An 18,521-nucleotide genomic window follows, 5' to 3' on the forward strand; every position below is an offset into this window, starting at 1 on the left:
TGACACCCCCTGGAGGCAGCTTGATGTACTGACACCCCCTGGAGGCAGCTTGATGTACTGACACCCCCTGGAGGCAGCATGATGTACTGACACCCCCTGGAGGCAGCATGATGTACTGACACCCCCTGGAGGCAGCTTGATGTACTGACACCCCCTGGAGGCAGCTTGATGTACTGACACCCCCTGGAGGCAGCTTGATGTATTGACACCCCCTGGAGGCAGCTTGATGTATTGACACCCCCTGGAGGAGGCTTGATGTCCTGACACCCCCTGGAGGCAGCTTGATGTACTGACACCCCCTGGAGAAAGCTTGATGTACTGACACCCCTGGAGGCAGCTTGATGTACTGACACCCCCTGGAGGCAGCTTGATGTACTGACACCCCCTGGAGGCAGCACGATGTGCTGACACCCCCTGGAGGCAGCTTGATGTGCTGACACCCCCTGGAGGAAGCTTGATGTACTTACACCCCCTGGGGGCAGCTTGATGGATGGGTTGAGTCCCTGGTCATGCTACCAGTCAGACTGCAGCTTTGGATGTCCTGGCCTGATTGCTACCTTGTCCCGGACCCGTTGCTGATCAAGCTCAGCCAGTAAGTCGCTGTGTTTCTGCCGTCTGCATTGCTTGCTCTATGGGGTTTTAGGCTGGGTATCTGTAAACCACTTTGCGTATGTTGATCAGGGGAGCCTGATATAATGTGAGACAATAGTCATGACTTTGTAACAAGAACATTAAGTGTTGTGTACATTAAGTGTCCCTGTAGCTCAGTTGGTACAGCATGGTGTCTGCAACGCCAGGGTTGTGGGTTCGATTCCCACGGGGGGCCAGCAAAAAAAAAAAATGTATGAAATGTATGCATTCACTACTGTAAGTCGCTCTGGATAAGAGCGTCTGCTAAATGACTAAAATGTGTTCGAGTGCTTCATCCTTCTTTTCCCAGTGTGAATGTTTAGCTGATCTGTAGCGGACTACATTTCAATTTAAATTATTCTGTAGGATAACTACCATCCATCATTATCCATGACTATCATCCCAGTACAATACACCAACCCTTTTCTAATTAACACATCTCTGCAATCTATTGTACACGGGAACAATTTTTTCTATGTATTCGTGATTCAAATATTTCCTTTTGTCAATAGCAGCTTCTATACATTATGGTAACATGTTTGACTGAATTATTATTCTTTTTTTGACTTTATGGGGGTGATGCTGTTATCCATTAGAGTTCATTTCATGCTAATTTGTAAAAATTATCAATTTAGAAAGATGGTGCTGTTCAATACTGATGTTCACAGGACTCTCCTAATGCTATGACGTACCAGCACCACAGAGGAAGCAGGGAGAGGAAAACGAACACCACTAATGGAGGAGGGAGGAAAACCAACACCACTGATGGAGGAGGGAGGAAAACCAACACCACTGATGGAGGAGGGAGGACAACCAACACCACTGATGGAGGAGGGAGGAAAACCAACACCACTGATGGAGGAGGGAGGACAACCAACACCACTGATGGAGGAGGGAGGACAACCAACACCACTGATGGAGGAGGGAGGACAACCAACACCACTGATGGAGGAGGTAGGAAAACCAACACCACTGATGGAGGCGAGGAAGGAAAACCAACACCACTGATGGAGGAGGGAGGAAAACCAACACCACTGATGGAGGGAGGAAAACCAACACCACTGATGGAGGAGGGAGGAAAACCAACACCACTGATGGAGGAGGGAGGAAAACCAACACCACTGATGGAGGAGGGAGGAAAACCAACACCACTGATGGAGGAGGGGAGGAAAACCAACACCACTGATGGAGGAGGGAGGAAAACCAACACCACTGATGGAGGAGGTAGGAAAACCAACACCACTGATGGAGGAGGGAGGAAAACCAACACCACTGATGGAGGAGGGAGGAAAACCAACACCACTGATGGAGGCGAGGAAGGAAAACCAACACCACTGATGGAGGAGGGAGGAAAACCAACACCACTGATGGAGGAGGGAGGAAAACCAACACCACTGATGGAGGGAGGAAAACCAACACCACTGATGGAGGAGGGAGGAAAACCAACACCACTGATGGAGGAGGGAGGACAACCAACACCACTGATGGAGGAGGGAGGACAACCAACACCACTGATGGAGGAGGGAGGAAAACCAACACCACTGATGGAGGAGGGAGGAAAACCAACACCACTGATGGAGGAGGGGAGGACAACCAACACCACTGATGGAGGAGGGGAGGAAAACCAACACCACTGATGGAGGAGGGAGGAAAACCAACACCACTGATGGAGGAGGGAGGACAACCAACACCACTGATGGAGGAGGGAGGACAACCAACACCACTGATGGAGGAGGGAGGACAACCAACACCACTGATGGAGGAGGGAGGAAAACCAACACCACTGATGGAGGGAGGAAAACCAACACCACTGATGGAGGAGGGAGGAAAACCAACACCACTGATGGAGGAGGGAGGACAACCAACACCACTGATGGAGGAGGGAGGACAACCAACACCACTGATGGAGGAGGGAGGAAAACCAACACCACTGATGAAGGAGGGAGGAAAACCAACACCACTGATGAAGGAGGGAGGACAACCAACACCACTGATGAAGGAGGGGAGGACAACCAACACCACTGATGGAGGAGGGGAGGACAACCAACACCACTGATGGAGGAGGGAGGAAAACCAACACCACTGATGGAGGAGGGAGGAAAACCAACACCACTGATGGAGGAGGGGAGGAAAACCAACACCACTGATGGAGGAGGGGAGGAAAACCAACACCACTGATGAAGGAGGGAGGAAAACCAACACCACTGATGACGGACGGGGGAAACAGACATCTTCTCTACCTTACCTTCAACATGTCATCTAATGTTGCCTCATGAACATTTGTTGTATCTTCTAAAATAAATACATATTTTTTTGTTATGCTGCGAGTAATTTAGCAGGTCGGTAGTATAATATTTAGTTTTTCAATATTTCTAAAATATAATCATTTGGATTATTTGATGTTTCCTTTTTAAATGTTTGCTAAGATGATGTATGTATTGTTATCATGTAATAAAGTCTGTGTGGGCTGGTGTGGAGGAGTCAGGCGCAGGACAGCAGAAATGAGTAAAAACCATATATACTCAAAATACAAACAAATACAACGCAATAATGCGAGCCCACAATAACAGATCGTATTACATACAAACAATTACTCACAAACAAACATGGGGGAACAGCGGTTTAAATAATGAACAAGTAATTGGGGAATTGAAACCAGGTGTGTAAGACAAAGACAAAACAAATGGATAAATGAAAAATGGAGCGGCGATGGCTAGAAGGCCGGTGACGTCGACCACCGAACGTCGCCCGAACAAGGAGAGGGACCGACTTCGGCAGAAGTCATGACAGTACCCCCCCCTTGATGCGCGGCTCCAGTAGCGCGCCGACACCGACCTCGGGGACGACCCGGAGGACGAGGCGCAGGGCGATCCAGATGGAGCAGCAATGAAGGGTTCAAGACGTCCTCCACCGGCACCCAGCATCTCTCCTCCGGACCATACCCCTCCCTCGAGTCCAGGATGGCTCGAACAGCATACGGCGGGGCCCCCTCGATGTCCAGAGGGGGCAGAGGAACCTCCCGCACCTCAGACTCCTGGAGTGGACCAGCCACCACCGGCCTGAGGAGAGACACATGGAACGAGGGATTAATACAGTAATCTGGGGGAAGCTGTAACCTGTAGCATGCCTTGTTCAGTCTCCTCAGGACTTTGAATGGCCCCACAAACCACGGACCCAGCTTTCCGGCAGGGCAGGCAGAGGGTCAGGTTTCGGGTCGAGAGCCAGACCCGGTCCCCTGGTGCGAACACCGGGGCCTCGTGGCGGTTGGCGCTCGCCTTCTGCCGCCTCACGGCCCAATGCAGGTGCACATGGGCGGCGTCCCAGGTCTCCTCCGAGTGCTTAAACCATTCATCCACCGCAGGAGCTTCGATCTGGCTCTGATGCCAAGGTGCCAGAACCGGCTGATACCCCAGGACGCACTGGAAGGGAGAGAGGTTAGTGGAGGAGTGGCGGACAGAGTTTTGGGCCATCTCTGTCTAGGGGATGAACGCCGCCCACTCCCCCGGCCGGTCCTGGCAATATGACCGCAGAAACCTACCCACATCCTGGTTTACTCTCTCCACCTGCCCGTTACTCTTGGGGTGAAAACCTGAGAGGAGGCTGACTGAGACACCCAGACGTTCCATAAATGCTCTCTAGACTGAACTGAACTGAACTGGGGACCCCGATCAGAGACTATGTCCTCAGGCACTCCGTAGTGCTGGCAGACGTGAGTGAACAGAGCCTCCGCAGTCTGTATGGCCGTAGGGAGACCGGGCAAAGGGAGGAGATGGCAGGACTTAGAAAACCGATCCACAATGACCATGATCGTGGTGTTGCCCTGTGAGGGAGGAAGATCCGTCAGGAAGTCCACCGACAGGTGCGACCACGGCTGTTGTGGAACGGGTAGGGGTTGTAACTTCCCTCTGGCAGGTGCCTGGGAGCCTTGCACTGGGCGGACTTCGAGCAGGAGGAAACATAAACCCTCACGTCCTTGGCCAAGGTGGACCACCAGTACTTCCCACTAAGACAACACACTGTCCGACCGATGCCAGGATGACCAGAGGAGGGTGACGTGTGTGCCCAATAGATCAAACGGTCGCGGACAGCAGATGGAACGTACAGACACCCAGCTGGACACTGGAGAGGAGTGGGCTCTGTACGTAACGCCCGCTCGATGTCCGCGTCCAGCTCCCACATGACAGTAGCACCGGAGTATGGGAGTGTGATCCATGGACCGCTCCTCTGTGTCACACATCCAGGACAGTGTGTCTGCCTTAGCATTCTGGGAACTTGGTCGGTAGGACAGGGTGAACACAAAACGGGTAAAAAACATGGCCCTTTGCCTGGCGAAGGTTCAGTCTCTTCGCCGCCCGGATGAACTCCAGATTGCGGTGGTCAGTCCAGATGAGAAAAGGGTGTCTCACCCCCTCAAGCCAATGTCTCCACGCCTTCAGAGCCTTGACGACAGCCAACAGCTCCCGATCCCCCACATCATAGTTTTGTTCCGCCGCCAATGCTTCTTCGAGAAGAAGGCACAGGGGCGGAGCTTCGGTGGCTTACCCGAGCGCTGAGAGAACACGGCTCCTATCCCAGCCTCGGACGCGTCCACTTCCGCTGTGAACGCCAAAAAGGGATCCGGATGAGCCAGCACGGGAGCCGAGGTAAACAGAGCCTTCAGGTGACCAAAAGCCCTGTCCGCCTCAGCCGACCACTGCAGTCGCACCGGACCCCCCTTCAGCAGTGAGGTAATGGGAGCCGCTACCTGACCAAAACCCCAGATAAACCTCCGGTAGTAGTTGGCAAACCCTAGAAACCACTGCACTTCCTTTACCGTGGTGGGAGTTGGCCAATTACGCACGGCTGAAATGCGGTCACTCTCCATCTCCACCCCTGAAGTGGAAATGCGGTACCCTAGGAAGGAGACGGACTGTTGGAAGAACAGACATTTCTCAGCCTTGACGTACAGGTCATACTCCAACAGTCGACCAAGCACCCTGCGCACCAGGGACACATGCTCGGCGCGTGTAGAGGAGTATATCAGAATGTCGTCGATATACACCACTACACCCTGCCTGTGCAGGTCACAGAAAATCTCGTCAACAAAGGCCTAGAAGACTGATGGAGCGTACGGCCTGATGAGGTACTCATAGTGCCCTGAGGTGGTACTAAATGCCGTCTTCCACTCGTCCCTCTCCTGGATACGCACCAGATTGTAAGCGCTCCTGAGATCCAATTTTTGTGAAAAAGCGCGCCCCGTGCATTGACTCGATCGCACTGGCAATGAGAGGCAGCGGGTAGCTGTACCTCACTGTGATCTGATTGATACCCCGATAGTCAATACATGGGCGCAGACCTCCATTCTTCTTCTTCACAAAAAAGAAACTCGAGGAGGCAGGTAAAGTGGAAATGTAGGGATTCGGAGACATATGTCTCCTCCTGTGACAAAGGATACACGTGACTCCTGGGAAGTGCTGTGTCTACCAGGAGATTTATCGCACAATCCCCCCGTCGGCATATTCTGAGGGGATGCGCACGGTGGAGACCTGGTCTGGACATTCCTCTGTTTCCACGAAATAGTGGGGTCATGACAGGCCAACCAGGGTAGGCCCAGCACCACGGGAAATGCAGGAGAATCAATAAGGAACAGACTGATTCTCTCCTTGTGACCCTCCTGTGTAACCATGCTTAGTGGAGCGGTGGCCTCCCTAATCAGCCCTGATCCTAATGGTCGACTATCTAGGGTGTGCACAGGGAAGGGCATATCTACAGGAACAAGGGGGATCCCTAAACTATGAGCAAATGAACGGTCAATAAAATTCCCAGCTGCGCCTGAATCTACAAGCGCCTTATGCTGGGAATGCGGGGAAAACTCAGGAAATTTGATAAACACATACATGTGAGCAACAGGGGGCTCTGGGTGAGCCTGGTGCCGACTCACCTGGGGTGACACGATAGTGCCCTGCTTGCTGCCTCGACTCCCTGAGGAACCCCCCCAGCACCGACCAGCTGTGTGCCCTCTGCGGCCACAGATGGTGCAGGGAATGACCCCTCCTCCGGTCGCCCTAAATGCAGCACCTCCTAGCTCCATGGGCGTCGGACCAGACGTTGTAACATGGTCGCGTGCTGCTGCACTCTTCGACCGCAAAAGGGGGGTCGCCTGGTCCTGCTGACTCTATTTCAGGTGAGTAATTCTGTAATAAAGTCTGTGTGAGCTGGTGTGCACCACCAAATTCCATTTATTAAGGTGGTAACTGACCTTTTTATGGTGTCAGACCTGTCCTCGTGGTCCTAGACCTTAGTGCTGCTTTTGACACCATCAATCACCACATTCTTTTGGAGAGATTAGAAACCTTAATTGGTCTGCATGAACAAGTTCTTGGCTGGTTTAGAGCATATTTGTCAGAAAGATATCAGTTTGTCTCTGTGGATGGTTTGTCCTCTGACAAATCAATTGTAAGTTTCAGCGTTCCTCAAGGTTCTGTTTTAGGACCACTATTATTTTAACTATATATTCTACTTCTTGGTGATGTCATTCAGAAACACAATGTCAACTTTCACTGCTATTTGGACGACACACAGCTGTACATTTTGTTGAAACATGGTGAAGCCCCAAAATTGCCTGCCCTGGAAGCCTGTGTTTCAGACATAAGGAAGTGGATGGCGGCAAATGTTTTACTTTTAAACTTGGACAAACAGAGATGCTAGTTCTAGGTCCCAAGAAGCATAGAGGTCTGCTGTTGGATCTGACAATGAATCTTAATGGTTGTACAGTCGTCTCAAATAAAACTGTGAAGGACCTCGGCATTACTCTGGACCCTGATCTCTCTTTTGAAGAACATATCAAGATTGTTTCAAGGACAGCTTTTTTCCGTCTATGTAACATTGCAAAAATCGAAACTTTCTGTTAAAAAATGATGCAGAAAATTCCATGCTTTTGTCACTTCTAGGCTGGACTACTGCAATGCTCTACTTTCCGGCTACCCGGATAAAGCACTAAATAAACTTCAGTTAGTGCTAAATACGGCTGCTAGAATCTTGACTAGAACCAAAAAGTAATTATAATATTACTCCAGTGCTAGCTTCTCTACACTGGCTTCCTGTTAAGGCAAGGGCTGATTTCAAGGCTTTACTGCTAACCTACAAAGAATTACATGGGCTTGCTCCTACCTATCTTTCCAATTTGGTCCTGCTGTACATACCTACACGTACGCTACGATCACAAGACGCAGGCCTCCTTACTGTCCCTAGAATTTCTAAGCAAACAGCTGGAGACAGAGCTTTCTCCTATAGAGCTCCATTTTTATGTAATGGTCTGCCTACCCATGTGAGAGATGCAGACTCGGTCTGGACCTTTAAGGCTTTACTGAAGACTAATCTCTTCAGTAGGTCCAATGATTGAGTGTAGTCTGGCCGAGCGGTGCAAAGGTGAACGTCAATGCACTGGAGCGACGAACTGCCCTTGCTGTCTCTGCCTTGCTGGCTCCCCTCTCTCCACTGGGATTCTCTGCCTCTGACCCTATTACGGGGGCTGGATCACTGGCTTACTAGTGTTCTTCCATGCAGTCCCTAGTAGGGGTAAGTCACTTGAGTGGGTTGAGTCACAGACGGGATCTTCCTGTCTGGTTTTGCATCCCCTCAGGCTTGTGCGGTGGAGGATATCTTCATGGCCTATACTCAGCCTTGTCTCAGGGTAGTAAGTTGGTGGTCTGTTGATATCTCTCTAGTGGTGTGGGGGCTGTGCTTTGGCAAAGTGGGTGGGGTTATATCCTGCCTGGTTGGCCCTGTCCGGTGGTATCGTGGGACAGGGCCACAGTGTCCTCTGACCACCCCTGTCTCAGCCTCCAGTATCTATGCTGCAATAGTTTATGTGCCGGGGGGCTAGGGTCACTCTGTTATATCTGGTCTAATTCTCCTGTCTTATCTGTTGTCCTGTGTGAACTTAAGTATGCTCCCTCTAATTCTCTCTCTCTCCCTCTCTCCCTCTTTCCCTCCCCTCCCGGAGGACCTGAGCCCTAGGATCATGCCTGAGGCCTACCTGGCCTGATGACTCCTGGCTGTCCCCACTCCACCTGGTCGTGCTGCTGCTCCAGTTTCAACTGTTTTCAACCCTGACCTGTTCACCGATGTGCTACCTTGTCCCTGACCTGCTGTTTTCAACTCTCTCTCTACCGCACCTGCTGTCTCGACCTCTGAATGCTCGGTTATGAAAAGCCAACTGACATTACTCCTGAGGTACTGACCTGTTGCACCCTCTACAACTACTGATAAAATAATTGTGTTGGGCGATTTTAATATTCCTGTTGACAAAGAGACTGACACCAAGGTCACTGAATTTATTAATCTTTTGAGCTCTATGGACTTTACCCAACATGTTACTGGGCCCTCCCATAACAACAGCCATACTCTGCACCTGGTTATTACCAAGGGGCTTTCTACTGGGCTCACCCATAACCACAGCCATACTCTGGACCTGGTTATTACCAAGGGGCTTTCTACTGGGCCCACCCATAACCACAGCCATACTCTGGACCTGTTTATTACCAAGGGGATTTCTACTGGGCCCACCCATAACCACAGCCATACTCTGGACCTGGTTATTACCAAGGGGCTTTCTACTGGGCCCACCCATAACCACAGCCATACTCTGGACCTGGTTATTACCAAGGGGCTTTCTACTGAGCCCACCCATAACCACAGCCATACTCTGGACCTGGTTATTACCAAGGGGCTTTCTACTGGGCCCACCCATAACCACAGCCATACTCTGGACCTGGTTATTACCAAGGGGCTTTCTACTGGGCCCACCCATAACCACAGCCATACTCTGGACCTGGTTATTACCAAGGGGCTTTCTACTGGGCCCACCCATAACCACAGCCATACTCTGGACCTGGTTATTACCAAGGGGCTTTCTACTGAGCCCACCCATAACCACAGCCATACTCTGGACCTGGTTATTACCAAGGGGCTTTCTACTGACATACCCTCTATTGTTGATGTTGCTTTATCTGATCACCACTGTGGATTTGCGACTACCTTGTTGTCCAGAGCACAGGGTAATACTGAACGCAGTGTTTAGAAAACGCTATTTGACCTCTGAAGTTACTACAGATTTTATTGAGTGTATGAACAACGCTCCTATTCTGCCTTCCTCTTGTGATGATTTAGTTAACTATAATAGAAAATGAATGGCAACTGTTGATGCCACAGCTCCAGTAAAGTTAAGAAAGGCCACATCCAAACAGAGAACCCCTTGGATGAGTGAGGAAACGAATCAAATGAAGATAAATTGTGGAAAGGCAGAGCGCAGAGGTGGACAAAGTCAAAGTTGCAGATCCGTTATGATATTCTGAGAGAACAACTTGCATTCGGAAAAGTATTCAAACCCTTTGACTTTTTCCACAGTTTGTTACGTTACAACCTCATTTTTTTAAGTGTAAGAAGGCAATTAGAAATGACAGACGGGGTAGATTACTCTTCTCAACCAATGACGGCCTGATAAATCCTACCCTCGCAAACCGATGTGAACTTTCCTCCACATCTAAATGTGATGAGTTTGCGGCATATTTCAGAGATAAGATTAGGCTGTGTATCAGTCAAGCAAGACCTGATGAGAAGTTCGATATGTGCCCTAGCCTACCACGCAATGGCACTATGGATTTATTTTCCCTGGTTGACACAGACATGCTCAGGAAAGTGATATAACAATTTAAGTCTTCTACCAGCCTTTTAGGTCCTATCCCCACCACCTTCTTCAAAACAGTTTTCAATTATATATCTGAAGAAGTGCAAGCTATTGTTAATCACTCCCTGTCCACAGACACTTTCCCCACTGCACTAAAAATTCCTACGATGAAATCTCTTCTGAAGAAAAGTAATCTATATTCTTCAGCTCTTAGCAATTTTCAGCCAATCTCCAACCTTCCATTCCTAAGCAATGTTCTGGAGAAATTGGTGTTCAAACAGCTAAATTATTTTTTAAGTGCCAACTGTATTTTGGTTTTCGTGCCCAGCGCCATCACAGAGACAGCCTTGGTTAAAGTGGTAAATGATCTTAGAGCCAACAGAGTTGCCAAACAGCTCTCTTTCCTTTTACTCTTAGATTTAAGTGCTATATTCAACACTGTTGTCCACGATGTCCTTCTGAACAGGCTGGAGAGGTGGGTTGGCCTCTCCGGTCCAGTTCTAAATTGGTTTTGGACTTAACCGGCCAAGAGGTTTTTTTTTGTCAGAATTTTTGTCATTTATTTTCACTGGTACGCAGATAATACACGTCTTCACATTTCTCTTTCACCAGAGGATTTAAGCTCCACGGATAAAGTATTACACTGTAGTGATTTAAGTACTTGGATGGCTCACAACTTCCTCCAGCTAAATCAAGACAGGACTGAGAGACTTACTGTTGGAGCCAAAGCACAGAGAGAGAATCTAGCTGCACATTTTAATTCACGGGCAATAAAGATAAAACACCAGGTAAAAAAAAAACCTAGGTGTTACTTTAGATTCTGAACTAAATGTTTAATCACACATTAGGAATGTAACCAAAATAGCTTTTTACCACGAGGAACATTGCCAAGGTGCGGCCATTTCTCTCTCAGGCTGATACAGAGAGACTCACACATGCTTTTATTACGAACAGGCATGACTACCGTAATGCTCTCCTGTCTGGTCAACTGCAAACCATTAGTCAACTGCTAAACATACAGAATGCTGCAGCACGGGAATTGACCAGGACCAGACAGAACACACATTACACCGGTTTTAACGACCCTGCACTGGCTGCCTGTGAGTTTTATAATTCATTTGAAGATTCTTCTATTGGTTCTTAAATCAATCCACGACTGTGCAGCCCAATACATGTCAGACATGCTTTTAAGTTACGTACCCAGTAGGTCCCTCAGGTCCTCCGGCCTTTTAACTATCCCAAAGCCTAGGACCAAGAGGCATGGAGGCAGGCTTTAGTTATTATGCCCCCTGCCTCTGGAATAGCCTGCCAGAGAACCTGAGGGGGGGCCAAAACTGTGGACATATTTAAAAGAGGCTGGGGGCATAACATATCTTGAAACACATATTTTTAACTTTGCTTTTCCTTGGGGTGCTTTTTGGTCGTTCAATTTGTGTCATTCTTTTTTCCTTTTTTTTAATCTTATGTTTGTTGTGTAGTAACTATTTCAGCTTTTTATTTTCATCGTTTTTCATTAGTTCCTATAAAGGCACATTGCGTTGCATTCCATGTCTGAAATGAAGCTTGATATGATTTAATTTGATTATCAGTCTGGTCCAACAGTCTGCATGAAATCAGTCTGGTCCAACAGTCTGCATGAAATCAGTCTGGTCCAACAGTGTGCATGAAATCAGTCTGGTCCAACAGTCTGCATGAAATCTCATCAGTCTGGTCCAACAGTCTGCATGAAATCTCATCAGTCTGGTCCAACAGTCTGCATGAAATCAGTCTGGTCCAACAGTCTGCATGAAATCAGTCTGGTCCAACCGTCTGCATGAAATCTCATCAATCTGGTCCAACAGTCTGCATGAAATCAGTCTGGTCCAACAGTCTGCATGAAATCAGTCTGGTCCAACAGTCTGCATGAAATCAGTCTGGTCCAACAGTCTGCATGAAATCAGTCTGGTTCAACAGTCTGCATGAAATCAGTCTGGTTAACAGTCTGCATGAAATCTCATCAGTCTGGTCCAAACATCAACGTTACTTGCACTATTTTTCTCATCAGTCGTTCCATGTCATCCATTTAAAATGTATTTAGAAAATATGTAAATCTAATAAGCCAGGCAACTAAAAGCAACTTTCTAGGCAATGTTTAGTTTTTTTGCTAGCCTGTTTGCTAACTTTACTAGAGTATCTAGCTTGCTAGCCAGCTCAAAATTACCAGAACACACACTACATGACCAAAAGTATGTGGACACCTGCTAGTCGAACATCTCATTCTAATATCATGAGCATTAACATGGAGTTGGTCCACCCCCATTGCTGCTATAACAGCCTCCACTCTTCTGTGAAGGCATTCCAGTAGATGTTGGAACATTGCTGTTGGGATTTGCTTCCATTTAGCCACGAGCATTAGTGAGGTTGGGCACTGTTGTTGAGCGATTAGGCCTGGCTTGCAGTCGGCGTTCCAATTCATCGCAAAAGTGTTCGATGAGGTTGAGGTCAGGGCTCTGTGCTGGCCAATCAAGTTCTTCCACACCAACCTCGACAAACCATTTCTGTATGGACCTCGTTTTGTGCACAGAGGCATTGTCATGCAGAAACAGGAAAGGGCCTTCCCCAAACTGTTTCCACAAAGTTGGAAGCACAGAATCGTCTAGAATGTCATTGTCATGCTGTAGAAATAAGATTTCCCTTCACTGGAACTAAAGGGCTTTCCCGAAACATGAAAAACAGCCATCCTCCACCAAACTGTGCAGTTGGCACTATGCATTGGGGCTGGCATCTGCCAAACCATCTGGGCTGGTAGCCTTACGAAGGTTAACACGTTTAAATTACTTACTCACGTCGGCCATGGAAAACAACAGCCCACAGTCCTCGGGAGTGGGCCGCGTCAGTGGCACTATGTTATCCTCAAAACGGTAGAAGAAGGTGTTTAGCTTGTCCGGGAGCAAGACGTCGATGTTTGCGTGGCTGTAATCTGTGATTGTTTGGAGTCCCTGCCACATACGTCTCGTGTCAGAATGTAAGTTACTTCACAGGGGGGTGAAAGTTCACGCTGATCAGCTTGACGCTCCTTTCCTAAGGTGTTCCTAATGTTTGCTCTACTGAGTGTATATTTAATTTTCAAAAAGATCCTTTACCTCTTTCTTGTCAGCATTCACCTTTTATACTGCCATTGATTTGAGCAAGAGACATTCAAATTTGACCCTGTTGTTGCAACTATTCGTCAAGTCCGTCATGATTGATGTATTGTAAACAGGCCCACAATGTGGTTGCTAAAGTCCTACCCGAAGCACTCACGTCTGTAGCCATGAAATGCTTTGAAAGGCTCGTCATGGCTCACATCAACACCATTATCCCAGAAACCACTCCAATTTGCATACCGCACCAACAGATCCACAGATGATGCAATCTCTATTGCACTCCACACTGCCCTTTCACACCTGGACAAAAGGACCATCTATGTGAGAATGCTATTCATTGACTACAGCTCAGCGTTCAACACCATAGCGCCCTCAAAGCTCATCACTAAGCTAAGGACCCTGGGACTAAACATCTCCCTCTACAAATGGATCCTGGACTTACTGACGGGCCGCCCCCAGGTGGTAAGAGTATGTAACAACAAATCCGCCATGCTGGTCCTCAACACGGGGGACCTTCAGGGGTGCGTGCTCAGTCCCCTCCTGTACTCCCTGTTCACTCGTGACTGCACGGCCAGGCACGACTCCAACACCATAATTTAAATTGCTGATGACACAACGGTGTCTGATTACCTGTGTCTGATTACCTGATCACCGACAACGACGAGACAGCCTATAGGGAGGAGGTCAGAGACCTGGCCGTGTGGTGCCAGGACAACAACCTTTCCAGCAACGTGATCAAGATAAAGGAGATGATCGTGGTCTACAGGAAAAGGAGGGCCGAACAGGCCCCCATTAACGTCAACTGGGATGTAGTGGAGCGGGTCGAGAGTTTCAAGTTCCTTGGTGTCCACAGCATCAACAAACTATCATGGTCCAAATACACCAAGACAGTCGTAAAGAGGGCACGACAAAACCTATTCCCCCTCAGGAGACTGAGAAGATTTTTTCATGGGTTCCCAGATCCTCAAAGTTATACAGCTGCACCAGAGAGCATCCTGACCGGTTGCATCACCGCCTGGTATGGCAACTGCTCGGCATCTGACCGTAAGGCGCTACAGAGGGTAATGAGTACGGCCCAGTACATCACTGGGGCCAAGCTTCCTGCCATCCAGGACCTCTATAATAGGCAGTGTCAGAGGAAGGCCCTAAAAATTGTCAAAGACCCCAGCCACCCCAGTCATAGACTGTTCTCTCTACTACCGCATGGCGGTGTCAGAGGAAAGCCCATAAAACTGTCAGAGACTCCAATCACCCAAGTCATGGGTGCTACCGCACGGCAAGCGGTACCGGAGCGCCAAGTCTAGGACCAAAAGGCTCCTTATCAACAGCTTCTACCCCCAAGCCATAAGACCGCTGAACAATTAATCAAATGGCCACCGGACTATTTACATTGACCCCCCCCCCCCTCCATTTGTTTTGTACACTGCTGCTACTCACTGTTTATTATCTATGTATAGTCACTTCACCCCCACCTACATGTACAGATTACCTCTAGCCTGTACCCCCAGCACACTGACTCGGTACCGGTACCCCCTGAATATAGCCTCCACACTGACTCTGTACCAGTACCCCCTGAATATAGCCTCCACACTGACTCGGTACCGGTGCCCCCTGAATATAGCCTCCACACTGACTCGGTACCGGTGCCCCCTGAATATAGCCTCCACACTGACTCGGTACCGGTACCCCCTGAATATAGCCTCCACACTGACTCGGTACCAGTACCCCATGAATATCGCCTTGTTATTTTTATGTTATTGTGTTACTTTTTATTATTACTTTTTACATTAATTTGTTTGTTAAATATTTTCTTAACACTTCTTCAACTGCACTGTTGTTTAAGGGCATGTAAGTAAGCTTTTCACGGTAAGGTCTACACTTGTTGTATTCGGAGCGTGTGACAAATAAAGTTTGATTTGATTTGTTTAAGGTACCATTTGGGACTGTTGGTGGTATTGAGTGGGTCTTCTGTTCTGGACTCAGGGGTTTATATAACCTACTGTTGGTGGTATTGTTCTATCCCCTGGATTCATCTTAAATGTAAACTCAGTGATATGACAGTTGAAGTCGGAAGTTTACATACACTTAGGTTGGAGTCATTGAAAACTAGTTTTTCAACCACTCCACACATTTCTTGTAAACAAACTATAGTTTTGGCAAGTCAGTTAGGACATCTACTTTGTGCATGACACAGGTAATTTTTCCAACAATTGTTTACAGACAGATTATTTCACTTATAATTCACTGTATCACAATTCCAGTGGGTCAGAAGTTTACATACACTAAGTTCACTGTGCCTTTAAACAGCTTGGAAAATTCCAGAAAATGATGTCATGGCTTTAGAAGCTTCTGATAGGCTGATTGATGTCATTTGAGTTAATTGGAGGTGTACCTGTATATACATGAAGGGACCACGTTCATCTGTACAACCAACAGTACGCAAGTATAGACACCATGGGACCACACAGCCGTCATACCGCTCAGGAAGGAGACACATTCTGTCTCCTAGAGATGAACGTACTTTGGTGTGAAAAGTGCAAATCAATCCCAGAACAACAGCAAAGGACCTTGTGAAGATGCTGGAGGAAACAGGTACAAAAGTATCTATATCCACAGTAAAACAAGTCCTATATCGACATAACCTGAAAGGCCGCTCAGCAAGGAAGAAGCCACTGCTCCAAAACCACCATAAAAAAAGCCAGACTACGGTTTGCAACTGCACATGGGGACAATGATCATACTTTTTGGAGAAATGTCCCAAGTTAAACAATTTAAAGGCAATGCTACCAAATACTAATTGAGTTTATATGTAAACTTCTGACCCACTGGGAATGTGATGAAAGAAATAAAAGCTGAAATAAATCATTCTCTCTACTATTATTCTGACATTTCACATTCTTAAAACAAAGTGGTGATCCTAACTGACCTAAGACAGGTAATTGTTACTATGATTAAATGTCATGAATTGTAGAAAAACTGAGTTTAAATGAATTTGGCTAAGGTGTATGTAAAATTCCGACTTCAACTGCGCATGCAGAAAGTAAACCGCATAGTGGGTCAATTTCCACAACAACTAAGAGCGTTGAAGCGCGAAGCTCAACTTTTCCGCTGTTTTGGTGCCCTGGCTTCCGCACGTGAAGAGAACCCATGCACCTGTACAGATTTGTGGCTGTGTTAGAGCGAAGTGTTGCATATCGCTCATCATAATATCTGCTGGTGCTGCTCTTCACTTAGCTGAGTCTACCTTTAAAGCTCTGTTTAAGCCAGACCATGAGTCACTCACAGTACAGGTTATAGAAGGAATTGTACTTTATGCTTGTGGGTCTTTATATTTCCAGAGTTGCCACTTTGAGTGTGACTAAGACTGGGATTCAATCCGATTAAGGTCATTTCCAATTGAGCTGACATATGCAGAGTTTACTATGAATGCGATCTCCACAAACGCAATAATCTTGCCTTTAAAAACTGCATTGTCTACAACCAGCGATCGGATTGAATCCCGGGCTTTTGTTAACATGCCGCTTCAATGCAAATGTGTATTGTTGAGGAAATTGCTGTTGTGATTATGTTATTACTACCAGTAACCAGCAGAGGGAGCTGTTTATCCTGCTGTGGACAAACACAGTTTGAAAACTTGTACAGTAGATTAACATTTTTGCAAAACTATTTATAACCTCTAGTTAACTTATCAATAGCTTCTAACTATCAATAACTAAAACACACAAAGCTTAAAACCATCAAACTAAATGTTTGATAAAAATGAGAAGAAAAAAAAAACATTGTTAAATGTCTTTCATCGTTTTATTTAATTTCTTATACAGTGTGTTTTATTTCTGCAATATTAAGAGTGACAATACGAGAGCAGCATTGTGTATAGTAAATTAGTTCAATCTATCATTGTGAAATGTCATGTGGTTGTCTCTCCATGGAAAAGTTACTCAAATGTTCTTATAACAATAGTTTAAACAATTAAATAAAGATGCATAACATTGATTGTGTGTTGTTTTGGTGTGGATATGACTTACTGGGTCGAAAATGTCACCCTATTCCCTACTGTTGACCAGAGCCCTATAGAGTACCAGTCACCCTATTCCCTACTGTTGACCAGAGCCCTATGGAGTACCAGTCACCCTATTCCCTACTGTTGACCAGAGCCCTATAGAGTACCAGTCACCCTATTCCCTACTGTTGACCAGAGACCTATAGAGTACCAGTCACCCTATTCCCTACTGTTGACCAGAGCCCTATGGAGTACCAGTCACCCTATTCCCTACTGTTGACCAGAGCCCTATAGAGTACCAGTCACCCTATTCCCTACTGTTGACCAGAGCCCTATGGAGTACCAGTCACCCTATTCCCTACTGTTGACCAGAGCCCTATAGAGTACCAGTCACCCTATTCCCTACTGTTGACCAGAGCCCTATGGAGTACCAGTCACCCTATTCCCTACTGTTGACCAGAGCCCTATAGAGTACCAGTCACCCTATTCCCTACTGTTGACCAGAGCCCTATGGAGTACCAGTCACCCTATTCCCTACTGTTGACCAGAGCCCTATAGAGTACCAGTCACCCTATTCCCTACCGTTGACCAGAGCCCTATAGAGTACCAGTCACCCTATTCCCTACCGTTGACCAGAGCCCTATGGAGTACCAGTCACCCTATTCCCTACTGTTGACCAGAGCCCTATAGAGTACCAGTCACCCTATTCCCTACCGTTGACCAGAGCCCTATGGAGTACCAGTCACCCTATTCCCGACTGTTGACCAGAGCCCTATGGAGTACCAGTCACCCTATTCCCTACTGTTGACCAGAGCCCTATAGAGTACCAGTCACCCTATTCCCTACTGTTGACCAGAGCCCTATGGAGTACCAGTCACCCTATTCCTTACCGTTGACCAGAGCTCTATGGAGTACCAGTCACCCTATTCCCTACTCTTGACCAGAGCCCTATGGAGTACCAGTCACCCTATTCCCTACTGTTGACCAGAGCCCTATAGAGTACCAGTCACCCTATTCCCTACTGTTGACCAGAGCCCTATGGAGTACCAGTCACCCTATTCCCTACTGTTGACCAGAGCCCTATGGAGTACCAGTCACC

The sequence above is a fragment of the Salmo salar genome, chromosome ssa29 (genome assembly GCF_905237065.1).
Source record: "Salmo salar chromosome ssa29, Ssal_v3.1, whole genome shotgun sequence".
NCBI lineage: Eukaryota > Metazoa > Chordata > Actinopteri > Salmoniformes > Salmonidae > Salmo > Salmo salar.